Source organism: Lepus europaeus, chromosome 9, assembly GCF_033115175.1.
Source record: "Lepus europaeus isolate LE1 chromosome 9, mLepTim1.pri, whole genome shotgun sequence".
Lineage (NCBI taxonomy): Eukaryota > Metazoa > Chordata > Mammalia > Lagomorpha > Leporidae > Lepus > Lepus europaeus.
This window is the reverse complement of record NC_084835.1, coordinates 67506987-67527221: the sequence shown is the minus strand read 5'-3', so window position 1 is coordinate 67527221 and position 20235 is coordinate 67506987. Positions and strand designations below refer to the sequence as shown.

Genomic DNA, 20235 nt, shown 5'->3' with positions numbered 1-20235 from the left:
CTCCTCCTTTGATGACCTGTTCTTTCCTCTGGGATCTCACTCGTGGAGATCTTTCATTTAGGTCATTCTTTTTTTTGACAGAGTGCCTTGGCTCTCCATGCCTGAAATACTCTCATGGACTTTTCAGCCGGATCTGAATGCCTTAAGGGCTGATTCTGAGGCCAGAATGCTATTTAGGACATCTGCCATTCTATGAGTCTGCTGTGTATCCTACTTCCTATGTTGGATCATTCTCTCCCTTTTTTATTCTATTGGTTAGTATTATTTTTATAAATAGTTAGGAGAGAGCAGCCCAAAGCCTTCAAACATAAATAGTTATAAGGAGATGTAAGTGCTAATACATGGTATACAGATATTATAATTATATATAATATAATATACAGATATATATATATATAATATACAGATATTATAATTATAATGTTTTAAAACTTTATTTCTTAATAAAATTTCCAGGGCCTGAAAATATAAAACAATGAAAACTGCCTTATGAAGCAAAAATCAATCCTAAGCTCTATACAAGAAAAAAAGAGCTAAAATACAGTTATTTAAAATACTAAAAACCAAGGAATGGACAAAGATACAGCAAACTTATGGAAATAATAAAGCAAATTTTCTGATTCTTATAAAAGGTGGAATACACACCAATAAATATTAAAAGAGACCTAGGACACTTTCTCATACTAAATCACTCTATTCACTAGAAAGATGCAATTTTTAAATATTTAGGCACACACACACACAAAAACAAAGCCCACAGTAAGTCCTTTATAAACTGAAGAATAAAAATAAAGTTCCTATCTCAAAGAGCTAGGAAAAGAACAAAGGAAATCCAAAGAAAACACAAGGAGATCCATCCTAAATATAAAAATAAAATGAGTTGGAGATTAAGAAAATGGATTCAATTGATAAGCCAAAATCCTGCATCTATGAAAAAATCAAGTAATATCACTATGAAATCTTATTAAGAAGGAAGAGGAAATATATGAATAAAATGACAAGTGGAAAATGTTTATTGATGCAGGGGAAATTAAAAAAAAGGTACTATTCTTTATACATTATGCTAATAAATTGAAAACTTAGATGAAATGGATATGTTCTTAGGAACAGTTTATACAGATTAATTTCAGGGGCCAGTGCTGTGGAGCAGTGGGTTAATGCCCTGGCCTGAAACACCAGTATCCCATATGGGCACCAGTTCGAGACCCGGCTGTTCCACTTCCGATCCAGCTCTCTGCAATGGCCTGGGAAAGCAGTACAGGATGGCCCAAGTTCTTGGGCCTCTGCATCCACGTGGGAGACCTGAAAGAAGCTCCTGGATCCTGGCTTCAGATCTGCACAGCTCTGGCTTTTGTGGCCAATTGGGGAGTGAACCATTGGATGGAAGACTTTCTCTCTCTCTCTTTGCCTCTCCACTCTCTGTGTAACTCTGACTTTCAAATAAATATAAATCTTTTAAAAAAGATTAATTTCAGTGAAATATAAAGTTTAAGTAGATCCATTTGCATAAAATAGAAAAGTTTGATGAATGTTTACAGTCCTTATTCCTACTATTGATGAACAGGTTTTTTTGTAATATTTGTTGAACATATTATTTAGTGTAGAGTTAACTTTATGAGTATAAGGTATACTGAAAGTAGATCTTTGTAAAAATTAAGAGTCACTATGTTCCTAAATTTGTATATATGAAATACATGAAAATTGTATACCTGAAATAAAATTTTAAAAAAAAGTTTGTAAATATCCCTCTACCTCCTTTGGAGTCTGTAAATTTATCCTTATTATGTATAAATTACATGTAAAATTATGTGATAAAGAAGAAATGAAAGTTATCAAAAATTACATAAATAACAATACTGACATATGGTTTTAAAGAAAATACTATAAACTATGCAGAACAATTAGTGTCAATGCTATATAAATTATTTAAGATCAAAGTATAAAACATATGCATATTTTTGCAAAGCAAATTTAACAATCAGGATGAATTTGTTAATTGTAACACAATTATAATACAATTATAAATATTACTTATAAATATTAGAGAACAAGTCTTATGTCAAAAACAAGCAAAGTAACGCCAATATCATATTAAGAACCTAAAACTATGATTGAGTAGAAGTTATCACAATGGAAGTATACTTAATATCAAGAAATCTAGGAATATATATTGCTATTTTAATTGCTTAAGAAAAACTATATACTTTTACATGTATAAATATATTATATATAAAACAGATGGCAAAAGCCATCAGTTTCTAATAAAACTCTTCTGAAAACAGGAATGCATATGTTCTTCCTTAACATGTTAAAAGCATATACTTGTAAAATCTAAAAATGCCATTAAAATGAAAACACAAAAGTCACAAATATTTGTGACATTAGCTGGATAAGATGGATTAAAGATATAAGACTTTTCACATTTAAATGATAAAAATATAACGGTTCAAAAAATTGGCAAAAATGAGCATTTAAACTATAGTAAAAATACACAAAAATGAAGCATAGCAACATGAAAAGTGCTCAACATTAAAGGTCACAGAAAATACAAATTGAAAACTGCAAAGTAATAGTTATGCAACAGACGTACTAAAGTTAAAAATCTAGATAACATGAATAATTTTAAAGAGCAGGGTCTCCATATCTTGCTGATAAGAGTATAAAATGGTACCACCATTTTGGAAATAGTTTGGCATTTTCTAATAAGGTGGATGTATTCTTACCATATGACACAATAATTTTACCCCTAGGTATCCAAGAGTAATAAAAACATATCAATGCAAATACTTGTTCATAACATTTCACTAATAATAGCTCCAAGCTGGAAGCAGTTTTGGTATTCATTAGGAAAATGGACAAATTGTGGTATATTCATACAAAAATAGGCTACTCAGAATTCAAAGGGACAAACAAGCAATATAAAACATCAAAGAATCTAAAACATTTTACATGCAAGAAACTGGCAGTGACAAATACATAGAGTCCAGTTAAATAAAATTCTAGAGTAGCCAAACTGAGCTATACTGGTAGGAAATATATTTTAATATATGTAATGTTAATAATGGTTGTTTGGGGATAACATTTTTCTACCTAGCGGGTTATTTATTTTTAATTTTTCTATAGTGATTGTATTAATTTTAAAAAAGAAGATTATGTGTCAAGGGATTTAGACATTTATATTTTCTATAGTATTTTCCTACCCAAGTACCAATGAACTAGTCTGTGCTTTAACTGGACAATTAGGATGAGAATCTTTGAGAAATGTACTAATTTCTCCCAACATAGAGTTAACCTGTACTGAACTTCCAAGAAATCTTTCTTTGTACAGGAAAGCTTTTGTCCTTTTGATGTTTCTACTATTTTAGCTTCAATACTGTTACACAAAATACAAGATACATTGTGGCTACTACATCAAGGGCAGATTTTAGGTTCAGGTCTAAAGGAACTAAATCTTCTTTAGTAGTGAAAAATGGATTAGTTAATCCAGTCACAGAAAGCAAGACTGGGTTACATGTCTTTTTACTTGTTATACTTAATATAACAAGTACAACTTGGTACAGTGAAAGTTTTTATGGATCTTGTAAACTGTTCTCTTTTATTCTTTTGAACAGAATGTGTCACCTTTTCTACTTGCTTTGAGTTTGGGCTAAAATTGGCCTGGGCAGTTTTCTCAGTATTAACACTCATTTATTAAAAACAAATTGAAATACCACAAGATTTAGAACATGAATAGCACTCTCCTTTGTGTGGAATGGACAAAGCAATTGTCAGATCTCAGATATGAAGAGCCCTGTAACCAATTTTGTAACTAATTAGTTTTGGAGGGAATTATAGTATTTGAAATATTCCTCTAAAATACATCATGGTGTGCATTTGTTTACAGTTTGTAAAAGCACTGTGCTGAACCATTTATAATCATCTTAATTACTGGTTTGAAAAATAGAATTTTATAATTGTGTAATATATTATAATCCCTATATTCATTGGTCAAATCTTGATCATATTATCTCACAACCAGAATTTTAAATATTAATATTTTATTCTCAAAGATTTACAAAATAAATTGCCCTCTTGTAGCTCTGTGTGCTTTGCATTTCTCTTCATTGATTTGTTCCCCATTGGAACTAGGCATCATACAACACATTATTAAATGTGTCTGGAGAAAAAGCTTTTCTAATGTGAATTTTAAGTATTTGAAGCATGTACTTGTAATTTTAGTAAATGTGATTTTTTTTAAAATCTACTTGTAAGACACACACACACACACATACCCCTTCCAGCTTCTGGTTTAACCCTTAAATGCTTGCAGCAGCCCAAACTAGGCCAGGCCAAAAGCCAGGAGCCTGGAACTCCATCTTGGTCTCTCATGCAGGGGTACAAACATTGGAGCCATTATCTGCTGCCTTCCAGGATGCATTAGCAGGAAGTAGATTGGAAGCAATGAAGCCTGGACTCAAATGGGTACTTTGATATGGGAAGCAGGTATCCCAAGTGATGGCTTTACCTGCAGTGCCACAATGCCTGCATCCTAAAAATTAACAGAACTATTTTTCTCTCTACAGCTGCAGGTCTGAAGAGGCAGCATGCAGGTACATCTATGATTAGCCTTTACCTTTGGAATTTTCCTGTGGCCCTTCTCTGGGTCTTGTCCTTTCCTTATAGTTTCATCTCATACCTACATCACTATCATGGTCACATTCTTGCTGTCCGCTCTCTGCCAAAGAACAGATGGATTTCAGTGACTGTTGGCAAGATTACTCAACTTTCTCAAGTCAAGTTTTCTATTCTGTAAAAATGGGGAAAAGATACCCATGTCTTAAGTTTCTTGTTAGAATTAAATTTACTGATATTTGCATTGCAGGCAACTCCAGCTAAGAGAAATGTCCATGATTTCACCAAAATTCTTATGCCAGTGAGTAGGAGTATGTACACTGTTAAAATTGCTAATAGTTTAACTGTTGTTGCTTGAGGATTATCTTGAGCTTTCTTCTGTCGCTAGAATACACAGTCTATAAAGAAAAAAAGGTTCATTTTGGCTCTTGGTTCTGGAAGCTGGGAAGGCATTCAGCACCTGCCTGGCATCTGATGAGGGCCTCAAGCAGCTGCAAATCATGGTGGAAAGCAAAAGGGCAAATGAGCACAGATGGAAGGGAAACACACGTGCAAGACAGTGCAGGGAGGTGTCAGGCTCCTTTTATATAACCCATTCCCACTGCAGTAATCCCTTTAGGAGGGTGGATTCTCCATGACTGAATTGCTCCTAAAAGGCCCTACCATCTCTCAGTACCATTACATTGAGAACTAAGCTTCACAATGAGTAAGAAATTATATTCAGATCATAGCAAGGAGTCAACAAATTGTTGATTTACACAAAGTCTCTATATACTTTTTTGCTTATGCAGGTTGAAAAGCCAACATTTTATACTGCAGTGGAAACCTTTGGCATTTAAGGAGTTAAACTGCTCTACTTAACAATTTGAGAGTTAGACTTCTCTGTGGCATTGCCTCTTTTCCTACTCAATATTTTAGCTGACCCATTGTACCTATTGTGGCTGTGGGAGAAAGAACCCCCTTCCTTGCAAGAAACTTCCATACTCATTTGTAAGAAGCATAGTTGAAGAAAAGCTAGGTTGAAGGGCTTCCCACTGTGACCTGCTAAGCTTGTCCATCAAACTCCTTGGCAGCTGAGAGGATGGGTTCTTATTAGGGAACTCTTGGTAGTTGGAGGTGGCCCAGGGCAGTAGTATCTAGTTCTCACTATAATTCATTCATAGGTCAAGTTTCCTGCTCTTCTGTTATCCATAGCTTTTGGTAACATTGTGCTAAGTGTTAAAGGTTCTAATTAACATACCTCAGCGAGGGCTTTGGGTCTGCATTTTGATTCTAGAAGATTAAGGAAGCAGCTAAGTGATGACCTGCTTAGGGACAGGGGGTTGCTGAGAGGACAAGAGATAAAACAGACTTGCAAAACATACAATCCTTAGGGATATCCAGAGATACTGGAGTTTCTGAGGTCAAGAACACCACAGGTTTGGATGATTATTATTTGGGCATTAAGACAAATGGGATGTCTCCTTTATGTAAAACACTGTCTGCTTTCAAGTTATTTGTACTTTAAAGAAGTTCTCCCGAAAAATAAAAGATTGTCTACAATCTAGAATACTGAAATGTCTTGCAGTGGTCCTATTTTAGGGAAGCTAACATACCTAGCACCTCCATTAAAATTATACCAGGTAGCTACTTCCTACTTAGAAATTAGTTCTTGTACTGTTCCAAAATAAATAAATAAATAAATAAACTGGATGTCAGCGCCCTCCCAACTACTCAAAAGTTTTTGAAGCCGTTAAAGGATTTGGATCTGTGTTTCCTGGCTTGATTCCTATGGTTACTATTGTCTAGTCATTTAGTGAAACGAATAAAATTTTTAATTTTTGTCTCATCTTGTGCTACTAGGTGGAAAAGGTATTAAAGATTTGTCTCTATATTCCTTATTCTTCCCTATCTGGTGACCCTTGCCTTGCCCTCATCCCCTTCAGTTATGGGGGCTGTAGAGAAGCACAATACTGGTGGTGATGCTAAAAATGGAACCTGCAAGACTCTTCAATCTGCTTGTGAAGGGCTGCATAACTGTGGGTGTCCTGGGATTACAGATACAGACAGAACAGTTGACAAATTCAAGAGGAATTTGCTGGGGCCAGCACTGTGGCATAATGGGTGAGGTTGCCACCTGTAGCGCCAGCATCCCATATGGGTACCAGTTCAAGTCCTGGCTGCTCAACTTCCAATCCAGCTCTCTGCTTTGGCCTAGGAAAGTAGTAGAAGATGGCCCAAGTCCTTGGGCCCCTGCAACCGTGTGGGAGACCTGGAAGAAGCTCCTGGCTCCAGGATAATTAGGTTTTAAAATTTTTATGAGAATTGCAAAAAAATAAAAAAAAGGAACCTTGTCCTCTAAAACTTTTATCCAAAATCTGATTTAATAACTTTGACATGCTATGGCATTTTAATTTCACCATCTGAGGAAAAAGGAATTATCCCTCAGGACACTATCTGTCATTGAGGCATTATGTTACCCTGGTTGACAAAATCTAGAGGAATTCAAATTTCAAACTTTTGCTTGATTTGGGGTTATTTGGCTGTTTATAAAAATCTCCATGGTTATTTCCATCACATTTCATACTTAATCTTAAAAATGAGTGTTTCCTGCCATATTTTCCACCCACTCTTTTTTTCCTGCAGAAACTGTTTTGGGTGATACATAAAAGCTAAATATATTCCTGTGGATTCTGGCAGTTATGTTTACAAACAGATATAGCTGCCTAACAATTGGTTTATTATTTAGAGATGCAATCTTACAAGATACTGTTTGCTAAAACATGCATTTAAACCCGGATTTTCTTACACGTCCTCTTCATTGTTTCAGTAATTATGAACTTCCCTAATTTTAATGCATGAGGCTCATCATATTGGCACCAGTAATCATAAAAATGCAAACCATAATCTTTCATCCTAAGTTATAGTAATAATAGCAAACATTTAATGAGTACTATATGTGTAGGCATTTCACATCCTGGCCATAGAATAATGAAACAGATGCTGTCTTTGTCCTCGTGGTGCTTGCATTTTGGTAGGTAGAACAGGGTCATGACGCAGACTTACATGATGTAGAATCAGACAAATATCAAGTGTAACATTAGCTACAGTGAAATCTAAGGAAGCACCACTGGAGAAGATATGCTAGATACTTGTGGCTTTGGTATGAGATTCAGATTTTATGGGGAGAAAAGTGGAGGGTTTTGAGGAGTGATGTTACCAGATCAGATTCTTATTGCATGTAAAAGGATCATTCTGGCTGCTCAGACAACAGACCAAACTGGGAGGTAGCTGATTGGAACATTCCCATGAGGGGAAGTAAGAGGACCAAATGAAAGAAGTTCATAGGAGACATTGGTGGCTGGCACCATGTGGGAGAGTGATGGAAGGTGACAAGATTTTACTATACATAGAAGAGGATTAAACTGAAAACCATCATTCAGTTCTTGAATACCAATGGTCGAGAGGTGGCTCTCAAGCGATCTGCTCAACTCTTTCACTTCCTGTTGCAGAAGACTAACTTCTGCATTCCATCTGGCATTTGGATTTCAATTTGGGATTGGAAAGTCACATACAGGATTTCATTTACTTCTTAAGAATAACCATACAAAGTACTCATCTCTAATCCTATTACAATTATTCTGTGTCATGGATATTCAGGGTTGCTTGACATCAGATAAAATAACTTGTGTTCATGTGTTTACTAGTATCAGTTTGCTGTTGAATACCATCTGTAATTAGTGTTCTACTTAAAAGCCAAATGTTTACTTTCTTTTTCAAGTATTTCTTTTCCGTTTACATATGGTTCTCGATCCTAATGTCAGATACTATAAGTATAGTTAAGTTCAGTGATTCTGAAATGGAATTTTTACTTCTGGGATTTTCTTTTGTGTTTAGAACAGTGCTTTATGGCCCAGAGCAGAGATTGTCACTAACTCTGTTCTACTTTCCAGGGCAACTGGTGTATTTTCTGAGGACACCCTGGCGCAATCCAGACCATTCTGAGAGATCACTCTATCTGATGTTGAAGTCAGAGCTCAGGCTCTGCAGGACCCCCAGCTGCAAGCAGAATGCCATTGCAGCTTTCCATTTCTGACATTTGGTTTTGAAAGCACAGCAACATGTGGATGTAAATAGAGTGCCTGAGTGTTTGAAAGAACCCATCAGCAACTCTTCACAATTCTTTTAAAACTTGGTTGTTGAAGTGAAAAGTAAATTAAAATATGCAATGTGGTTCCTCTTGGCATGTTTTTGGGAGTGGAGAAGAATTTCCTTTCTTCAATTATTTTGAACAAGCCACTGTGATGGAAACAGAGGCTACAAAATGTCAGAGACCGAAGTCCTCACCTTCATAGAGCATTAATACTAGTAGAATAAATCAATAAATAGACACTCACCCAAATAAGTAGATAGTGGTAAACTGAAAAATACTATGAAGGAAAATACTATGAAGAGCCAAGTAATATAAATTATACTTTCATATTAAGTGAATATGACCTTGCTGAATGTATATTTGCTTGTATCTGGTGAAAAATATTTAAAAATATGAATATTCATAAACTTCTCTTAGAACTATTTAGAGACTTTAAACAAAAATCATCATTACTTCATTAACAAAGCACAGCTTCGGCATCTGACCTTTTCATATTTTAGGTGATATTGCCATCTCACTGAGTGAGTAGAGCATGAGGCCAGTGCTTGCTGCTTTGTGTAACTTCTGCATTTTTATGTCTTCATTTACTCCTGTTCCAAGAAAAATTCTATTATCTTTTCTGTAAAATGGCTGGCCTTTTGTTAAGTGTCAGAACTGGCTGATATAAAAATTGGCAGCTATCGTTTTTATTATTTCTATTTTGTTCTATTATGTGCCAGGAATTAAATTTAAATCATTTTACATTTTTATAAGATACTAATGTAAAGAAACATTTATAGAAAGATTTCATGTATTTCATAGATATATTTAAAGATTGTTAAAATATTAAATGTAAGTATTAGCCTTATTTAATCTGCAGAAACAAGGTCTTGAGAAATTAGTCAGTTGCTCACGGCCATGCATATAATTGCCTAGAATTCAAATCAGAAAGATGTGGTTCTAACAGGAGGGTCCTTTCATTACATGGTTCTGTGATGATAATGTATTCGGCAACAGTTACAAGGTTCTATGTGTTGTGCTGAGTGCCACTCTCTGCACTATGATTATGGATTGAAGAGGGTGGCTTTTTTGGCAAATGCGTGTATACCAGATACACTTTCCTCTATTTATCAGTTCTTTGCATCTGTCACATTATTCCTTTTGGAGGCCTCTCTACATAGTACCTCATTATCTCCCTCTCCTTTTTATAAAAACCTGAGAGTCCTTATAAATTGAGAATAAAAGGTTATTGCTGTCTTCTGAAGTGTTCTGTGCTAAAAAGTTTTATCACAAGTGTGGGAGACAGATTTGTAGTCTACACTACTTATTTTCGCTTTTCATTCCAGGTTTCATAAGAGACATTCTTTGTGATTCAAGCTTGTTTCAGTGTACCAACTAGGTATGCAATGTCATTTTCTTGCTTTTAGCAGTAATGTCGTATCTGATGACTCCATTCTCAATTTCACTGTTGATTTAGGAGGCTCATGAAGACCCATCTGGCAGCATCCTGTCAAACAGTGCCAGCTGGTGAGACAAATGGTGATGTGGGTTTGAACTGCATTGCATCAAATTTGGACCGTTTTTGGTATACACCATGAGGTCTGCACTCTAAAGTAGTCTGTCTTTGTAGGTACATTAATTCAACTATTCTGATCACATGAAGATGGTAAAACAATGTTAATATGCTGCAATATCAGGTCTATTTAAAAAAGCCTTTAGCTTAACAGATACTTCAATCAGAGTTGGCAAAGTTAAAGCCCTTGTTAATAATGTCCCCTGTATCCTTGTAGTTGTGTCTCTAGTTCTCGTCCTTGCCCAAAGGTCTATGATTTCCTGAATAATGCATATGTGTTTCAAGGCACAAATGAATATTGATTGTTTTGATAACAGGGCTTTGGATTGAACCAGAATTTGTCATCCAAAGTTGGCCTTGAGTAACTAACTTATATTTTAACAGCATCAGTTTCCTCTCCAGAAAAATAGGGGAATGACCTGTCCTACTCAAGGTTTTAAAAAGAAAACAAACTACTATATACAAAGACTTATCTGTGCCTGGCTATGTCCATGGGAGTAGAGTCAACTCTATGTGTGAGGTATGGTTTCAGGACTCCCATGGTGGATACCCAAATCTGCAGATCCTCAAGTCTCTCATACAAAAAGGCAGCGTGCCTATCATTTGTGCACATTATCCCATATACTTTAAATCATTTCTATATTGCTTAAAATATCAAATACAATGTAAGTGCTATTTGGAAATAGTTGCTGTATAATATTATATATTATTTAGGGGATTACAGAAGGAAAAGTCTTTACATATTCAGCACAAACAAAATAAATTGATTATTTTCAACATATGCTTGGTTGAATTCAGGAATATGTAACCCAAAGGAGATGGAGGGCTAATTGTGTGATGGTACTTAAAGTTATGAAAAGTGGAAAGGGGAGGGTTGCGGGTGGGAGGGAAGTTATGGGGGGGAAGCCATTGTAATCCATAAGCTGTACTTTGGAAATTTATATTCATTAAATAAAAGTTTAAAAAAATTATGAAAAGTGAAATTAAAAGCTGAGTGTTTTGAAATAAACAAAAAAGTTGAAATCTAAGCATATATTTCTGTGTTATCATTTATGAAGTTGTTTGTAATAGCACTTCATTAGATTTCTGATGCTATACCTGCCAATGCTTTTCCTTTAAAATAAACAAGATTGACAACCATGATAATAGTTAAGATTTTTTAAGTGTTACCTTTGATAGGCACACACAAAGCATTTTACATATTTTATCTTCCGTAGTCCTCAGAACAAATTTATATTGTACGCATTCTTATTTGATTGCTAGGTACTATTAGTCTTGATTTAGGGATGAGGACACCAAGAGATGTTTCAGTAAATTTACTCAAGGTCGTATGTTAGAAGAGAGTGAACTGAAATTATAAAATCATCCAAAACTGGATTTGTGTTCTTAATGTCTACATCTTCTGACAGTTTCTTATTATATTTGAAATTCAATAAATTTTGCAATTGTTCTTTAATGGTCCTTTTCTTGTTTATTAGCTACAATTCCAGCTCTTAGTACCATGTGTTACATATAAATACTCAGTATTTGTGGAATGAAACAATAAATGGAAATATCAAACTCTTCTGATTAAAAAAAAAAGTCATGGAAAAAAAGGGGCATTTTAGTACTCCATTAAGTGTTTTTTAAGGTTTTATTTATATGAAAGGCAGAGCTGGAGCGAGAGAGTATCTTCTACTTGCTTGTTCATTCCCCAAATGGTTGCAAAGGCCAAAGCCAGGAGCCAGGAACTTCATCTTGGTCTCCAATGTGGGTGGCAGGAGCCCATGCAGTTGGGCCATCTTCTGCTGCCTTCCCAGGCACATTAGCAGGGAGCAGGACTGGAAGCACAGCAGCAGGCACTGGAACTGGCCCTCATATGGGATGCCAGCATTGCAGTCAAAGGTTTAACTCCCTGTACAACATCAACAGCTCCCATTAAGTTTTCTGTTTCTGTGGGTTTCTATTTAGCTATGTGAATGGAAAGGAGGCCCCATTTGTAGTATTTCTGATCTCCAGTGGCCTGAGTGAGAAAGCTTGGGGAAATTGAGAGCTTTCTCTTCCTGGAAAAATATTTCCTGGGTTTGCAAAGAGGCTTCAAGGATCTGCCATCTGGCAGGGCTGCTGAAACATTATAGGCTAGAATTCTCATAACTGATTGTTAGAACAAAATACATATGACTGGAAATCATTAATATTATACCAAGTGAAATAAGCCAGTCCCAAAAAGAGAGCATGTTTCTCCTGATCTTTGGTAACTAATAGAGTACCAAAACTGTAATCTATAGGAGTGAAATTGACATTTTGAAGTTTGATGATTGTTTTTACAGCCCTTGTCTCTACTGTTGAGAAAAAGTGTTTTTTTTTCTTCTTAGTATTTGTTGAACTCTTTATGTAAGATTAATCTTATGAGTATAAAATAAACTGAAAGTAGATCATTGTAAAAATAAGAGAGCAAGTAAGAGAGGAAAGAAGAGGAAGGTGGGAGCATGGGCAGGGTGGGAAGTTTCACTATGTTCCTAAATCTGTATATATGAAATGCATGAAATATGTTTAGCTTAAAAATTTTTAAAAATAGAGGTTGGCACTTCTGGCATAGTAGGCTAAGCTTCTGAATATGGCATCGGCATCTCAAATGGGCACCAGTCTGTGTCACTGCTGCTCCTCTCCCAATCCAGCTCTCTACTTATGGTCTGGGAAAGCAGAGGAAGATGGCCTAAATGCTTGGGCCCATGTGCCCACATGGGTCTAGAAGAATCTTCTGACTCCTGGATTTGGATTGGCTCGGCTCTGGCCATTGAAGCCATCTGGGGAGTGAACCAACAGGTGGAAAACCTTTCTCTTGGTCTCTCCCTCTTTGGGTGTTACTCTACCTCTCAAATAAATAAATCTTTAAAAAAAATTAAAAATAGATGTAAAAACAAAAAACAAATTCACAATAACATAAAAATTTCATTTCTTAGTAAGTAAAGTGAAAAGTATAAAATAGTGCTGAGACAAATTAAAGGTGACTTAGACGAAATAGCATAGCTTGGAAGATTTAACATTAACCATTGTGTCCAAGATGATCTGATTCAGTGGAATAATTATCAAATTCCAGTCAGTTTTTTGAAATGAGAAACTGATTATATATTTGCAAATAAAATAGGCACAATTTTGAAAATTGGAAGAATCACATGATATGAATTGAAAACTTTCAAAAAAGTCATAGTAAAAAAAATCTGTGATGTTTTCATAAGGATAAACAGAGATCAATGGAACCGATTAGAGGTTAAAAAACCCACACTTATCAATTTGACAAAATGTCAAGATATTTCAATGCAAAATGGACACTGTTTATAAAAAATTAAATATCCCTGTACAAAAGTTGAATTTTCACTTTTTAAAAGTCATTTGAAAAGCTGAGTGACAGAGAAAGAAGAGGGAGGCGGGGAAGGAGACAGGCATTTTCCATCTCCATCTGGTGCTTTACTCCTCCAGTGCCTGAAACAGCCAGGGCCACGCCAGGCCTAAGCAAGGAGCCACTCTGCCCAGATCTCCCATGTGGATGGTAGGAGCCCGAGTATCTGAGTCATTATCTGCTGCCTCCCAGTGTACACATTAGAAGAAAGATGAATTAGAAATGGAGCAGCTGGGACTTGAACTAGCACTCATGATATGAAATCTAGAAATTCCAAGTTATGACTTAACCTGCTCTGCCACAACCTCCACCCCCCAATCTGGCTTTTAACTTATGCTCTGTGTATTACGAATGCACTATTTCTGTAATCAGAGATAATCGTCATGAAAATAGGTTCTTTTAGACTCACCAAGCAATCAAGTGGAATAGGCCTAGCAGACTTCTATTTTAAGATAAGAGTTGTACAGTATATGAAGGATTGGGCACAAGAAAGCTACATGGTAAAATAAATACAGATATCATCATTTACCACTATTGTACTAGGCTTCCCTCTCATTCATATTTTTTTGACAGGCAGAGTGGACAGTGAGAGAGACAGAGATAAAGGTCTTCCTTTTGTCATTGGTTCACCCTCCAATGGCCTCCGGGGCCGGCGTGCTGCGGCCACCGCACTGTGCTGATCCAAAGCCAGAAGCCAGGTGCTTATCCTGGTCTCCCATAGGGTGCAGGGCCCAAGCACTTGGGCCATCCTCCACTGCACTCCCTGGCCACAGCAGAGAGCTGGCCTGGAAGAGGGGCAACGTGGACAGAATCTGGCGCCCCGACCAGGACTAGAACCCGGTGTGCCGGCGCCGCAAGGCAGAGGATTAGCCTATGGAGCCGTGGCGCTGGCCCCCTCTCATTCATAATTATACTGTGAAGGTTCTAAAATGATGAGCTGATACAGAATGGAAAAGGTCAAGTTGATTTTTGGAATGATCACTTTGATGTGTATGTACAATTGAAAGTGAAAACTGCTATACTGCAGCCCTTCTCTTCAACTCAAAAAAGAAAATGATGAGGATTCATGCTCCCACTGGTCTTAGCTTTGAGTATCTTAACTGGTCACCTAAGAAAAAATAGGTCAAGAGAAAAATATACACATTTTCACTGGGAGTGGCAAATGGCTTGAGTTTGGACAGCAGCTCGGTAAGAGAAAATTGAAATATTGGGGACAAAATATAACAATTGTACTCTTTGGGAATGGGTCTGAACAGTGAACTTTAAGTATTGATACAGACCAAAGATTATCTCCGTGGAACAAACACTGAACAAGGTAGTCCACAAAATAGATTTATGTTGACAAAAACCATTTTTTTTTTCCTTCGACCACACCAGTAGTTATCCAATGCTTTCAGAAATGGAGTATTCAGAGTCTGAAGGCATGTTGATGTTTGAATGAGCCCAAAGGCTTGAGTTCCTGCTCACTGAGACTGAGCTGGGTACTCCACAGTCACAGGACCACACTGACAATAAGATACCACTGCTGATTTCTGAAACAACCTCATTCTTGAAGAATGACTCATTGCATGGCTATCTGATTACTTTGATTCCTTCTCATGCTGCGGTCGTCAATAATTTGTAATGATTAGGTGTAATGTGTTTTGATTATGGGTTTTCCTTTCCTGACTGCTGAATTCAGCTAGCTACATTACTTAAATTCTTACAAAGGTTTTGATGCACTGTCAATCCTGTGCAGCAATGACTCAGACCAACAGACTCCCATTATAAAAAATACTTTTATAGGTATGACCATGGGTTCCCTTGGCTCTATCATAAAGCACACCTCCTCAAAGTTGCTGGTCTGATAGAGCAATGGAATTGCATGTTCCAAGTAAAGTAGAACACTAGTTTGTAGATGTTATTACTATGTGAGAAAGGCATGCCACCCTCCAGGACACATTTTTTACACCTTAAATCAATGATCACTTTGAAGTGTTGAGAAATGGTGCTAAGAACAAAATCAAGAGCCCACTTAACATCACTCAGTGACCTTCTTGGGGAATTTGGCTTACTAACACCCCAACTCTTGTCTCTGTGTCTTCAAGTATCGATTCCCAGAGATGTAAGCCTTCTGTCCTGAATGAGTTCCATTTAATGAAACATTAATTACCACTAATAATTGCTTGACAATTTTGGGCATCTCTTGCCAAATAACCTGTTGACAAGGAAAGGATTTATGTAGAAGGGTAATTAACCTTTATCATTAAAGGGATTAGGACCATTGTACATACTGGAAGCTGCCACTGACATGTCTCTTGACAATCCCTTGGCCAATTTGGATGGTAAATGCGCAGTTTCCCATGGAAGGCCCGAAAACGGTATCATGAATAGGTGAGCCCAGTCTCTCAGGACTGAGGGTCTAGATAGCCAAAAATGAAGGGCATCTAAAAATGAGTGAGGTAATGTTACTTGTGGCTTTGAAGTCAGTTGCCACAGTGGCTATAATTCATGTCACTAAGCTTCCTCTTGAAACTTTCTCAGGGATGGAGATTAATCAGAATACCAGAGAAACTGATCTTATGGAGGGTATACTTATTCTGCAATGCACTTATGTGACACAGGAGCACAGACTACGGTCTTCCATTCTGGAGAGTGACAACTCACTGTCTGGAAAGATGTTACTGAAATCCCACATTTGAATCCCTGACTTGGAAACTCTGCAGGGGAGCAGTCTTGTTTGATGTCCTACATTCTCCCTAGGGGCAGTTTATAGCCACTGACTACTCAATTTTGGGGGCACAAAGGAGATTCTGATCTCAATTCAGTAGCAGTGAGAAGGATAATCCAAAATCTTCATCTCCCTGATTCCCTCCACCATGATCTCTGCTGCAACTACATCACTCTTCCATTCCCTGCACAGTTCTGTTTCCCTCACTCTCTTACAGGTACTCCTTCAGAGACCAAACCTTTATTATTTGAAAGGTAGAGGTACAGAGAGACAGACAGAGAGGACAGAGAGAAAGGTCTTCCTTCTGTTGGTTCATTCCCCAAAAGGCCACTATGGCTGGTGCTGCACCAATCCAAAGCCTGGAGCCAGGTGCTTCCTTCTGGTCTCCTATGCCGGTGCAGGAGCCCAAGCACTTGGGCCATCCTCCACTGTCCTCCTGGGCCACTGCAGAGAGCTGGACTGGACCATCAAGTTTCCTGTATGCAAATCTTCAACCTTGTCTGTTTCACTGTGTGTAAACATATTACACATCTATAGAAATATATCAGATTTAGCTCATGTTTGTCTTCAGCGATGGGACTTTGAATTAAATTTTATTTTATATTGTTCTGCTGTTCCAAGTTTGCTACAATGGTCACAATTACAATAAAACAATACTATTATAAGAATGAGTGCTATAATTTGTCTTTGAAGCTAGAAAATTAGGTTGGTAAGCTTTTATCAAGTCACGTATTTTTATAACTGTTTCATTTTCTGAAAGATGTGGATAGTCATTACATAGGCTGGATTCGTTCTGAGGAATAGTATGAGTATAAAACCCTTGTTAAAACATTAACAAATTGTCAAAATGTTATTTGTTCATTTTTTATTGTCTTTTGGAACTGTTTCCTACTGTTTTTATATGTAAGTACCAAATGAGAATCTTACTGGTTTAAATAAGTACTGGAGCTGGGCTGGTTCCTTTAGTCAAACTGTATCCAGATCAAAACTTTGGTATTTTAGTTCTGTAACAATTCTGTAAATAAAGCCTATTTCTACATCTCAGGAACCCCAAACTAGATGTCTCAATGCCTCCAATATAAATTATCACCAACACATTTCTCTAACTGTTGGGACATATTAATATTCTATGAAAATTTGATTTTATTTAGCTTTTAGATAGAATTACTTTGCTGTAAGATCTTGGAACGTTGGGATGTGTTGGATCTTACTTATAGGAGCCTATGAAGTTGTTTTATGGGTGGGCATCTGGCACAGTGGTTGGGATGTCCATACTGCAGTGCCCGGTTCAAGTCCCTGCTAGTCTGTTTCCCTGAAGAATGTATCCTCCCTGAGGATGTATCAGAATGTATCAGCTCCCTGAGAATGTATCCTCTGGGAGGCATCATGTGGTGGCTCAAGTACTTGGGTCTCTGCCATCAAGGTGAGAGATCTGGCTGAGTTCTGGGCTCCTGGATTCAGTTGTGCCTAGCCCTGGTTGTTGTGGGTATTTGAGGAAGTCAACAAGTAGATGAAGATCTTTTAGTGTCTTTGCCTTTTAGGTAGAACAAAAATAGCTTAGAAAATTAAAAAAAAAAAAAAAACTTTTCTAGGCAGCAGCCTAACTGTATACATAGTTATACAATGTTCCCTGCCTGAAATTCTGGAAAGCATCTGTTATAAGAATCATTCATAATTGAGATTTATGATTATTATAGATTCGGCCCTTTACTTTAGCAAAATTAGCCTGGTTTTGGTCAAAACTAATTTGAAATAACATGTTTTTCTATATCATGTAGTTGACTAAACAGTTTTCCTTTCTGTGGTCAGTAATAAAAGGAGACAAAGCATATCTAATAAAAGGCTTTGAGACTAAAACTGATACGGTCCTATTTTTATAATAGCTATTCATTGTTTGAAGTAGAAAATGTGTGTTGGCAGAGAACTATAATGTAGAAGAAACATGGCCCTTGAACAAGTATATGTGTTATGCAAATATGTAGGATCCAAATTTCTGTGTTCTGGGAATTACTGTTTAGAGAGATTTCATGTAGAAAATAGTAAGAATTTGTACAGGTTGGTATTATGGCATAGCAGGTTAAGCCACCACCTGTGACACTGGCATTGCATATGGGCACTGGACTGAGTCCAGGCTGCTTCACTTCCAATCCAGCTCCCTGCCTGTGTACCTGGTAAAGCAGTGGAAGACTGCCCAACTATGTGGGCCCCTGCACTAACATCAAATGTCAAAGATCCATATGGGGCTCCTAGCTATGGCCTGGCTGTTGTGGCCATTTGGGGAGTGAACCTGCAGGAGGAAAATCTCTAATTCTAAATAAATTTCCTTTTAATAAAATGAATTTGTAGACAAAAGAAAATATTTGCATTTTGATGGGGAGTTCTTGTTAGAGAAACTTTCAGGATGTGGCAAATACCAAACTCTACCTTATGGATTTTATAATCTAGCCAGACAGGTATTGAGACTTCAGGAAAGCAGGTTTCAAACAGTTTATGTATCAAGTATATTATTGAGGGAATTTATATTTGACATGAGATTGGATTAAGGTGTGATTTGATAATTATCTGCCTAAGGGAGATTACATGCTGGTTGACATATTTGAATAGTGTCACGTGTAGATGCTGAATATCTAAAATTATAATCACATATTTAATATGAAAATTATGGCATGAATAGAGAAGTACAGAGTACTAAGATCCTTGAACCCCAAGTTTATGATTTTCCTGTTTCTGTAAACCTAGGTAGTTACTTAACTCTTGATGTTCTTCACCATTCCCATGTGGAAAACAGTTCAGGATTTCAGTATTTACCCAGTTTTTGACAACTAATGCGATATAACCTATGTGAAAACACTGAGAAACATGCATTATTATATAAAACCCTTAATATAAAAGGATTCAATTGCTTCCTTGTTTTGCTCAATGCTTTAAATTTCCTATTTCTAGTAAATGTCAGAGCATCAGAAGCTATACTGATTTTTAAGGAGATATTGATTTCATATACACTTAAAAATGATTACTGGATAACATTGTACTTTAGTGAATTACCTCATGAGCTGAAAAGGATGTGAGATCAGAGGTGCTCAGGACAGTGTTAATTGTCTCTGGGCCACTTAGGGCAGGTTTGTACATTTCATGAACTCAGTGGCCACACAGCCTGAAGGAAATGTACAGAACAGTCAACTCTAAGACCAAGCCACTCAAGTGTTTATCATGGCAAACTATTACACTGGCTTTAGAGCTGGCCCTTGTGTTCCAGACCTTGCTATGACTGCCCTGTGGGAAGAAACAGACTCTGTCCTGTTTGGCTACTAACTTTTTGGTTGGTTATAAATTGCTGCTACTGTGTGAGCAAGAGGTAAGTCTCTTGAAATTTAGCTCTGCCTGTGTCATTTTCCTTTCTTAATATTGGAGAGGTTTATAGAATTTCATTGATGTAACAAAGGGAATCAGACAGATGGGCTATCAGACTTGGTGGGTAAAACTGTATATGGAAGCCTGCCTGGTAATATCTTTTAGCATGAGCCATACTCTTGAGTAAATTATTTATCATTTGCATATGGAAGATCTTATTGTGAGCAAATTTCCATCTGACCTGACAGCTTGTAGATGAACAATGTTTAAGTTTCCATTTTTATACTTGATATATGTTCATGTCAAATAAAAGCCAAACTCCTCTCATTCTTGAAATTTCTGTAGACGCCTTTTGCTACTGGATGATTCTAGGACTTCTGTTGCATCAGCTTTGCAAGACTGATGGAGATGCATTACTGAAATTTACTAAAAAGAATTTGTCATCTCTTGATGGTTTACCATTTCTTGATGCAGTTGTAGTAAATGTCCTGCATGTCTCA

General features: G+C 36.7%; 1 pseudogene; it reads right to left on the bottom strand.

The window, feature by feature from the left end:
• LOC133766289 (suppressor of cytokine signaling 6-like) overlaps positions 1 to 19513 on the bottom strand; it is a 62939-nt pseudogene extending 43426 nt beyond the window's left edge.
• Positions 19514 to 20235: the final 722 nt, after the last annotated feature.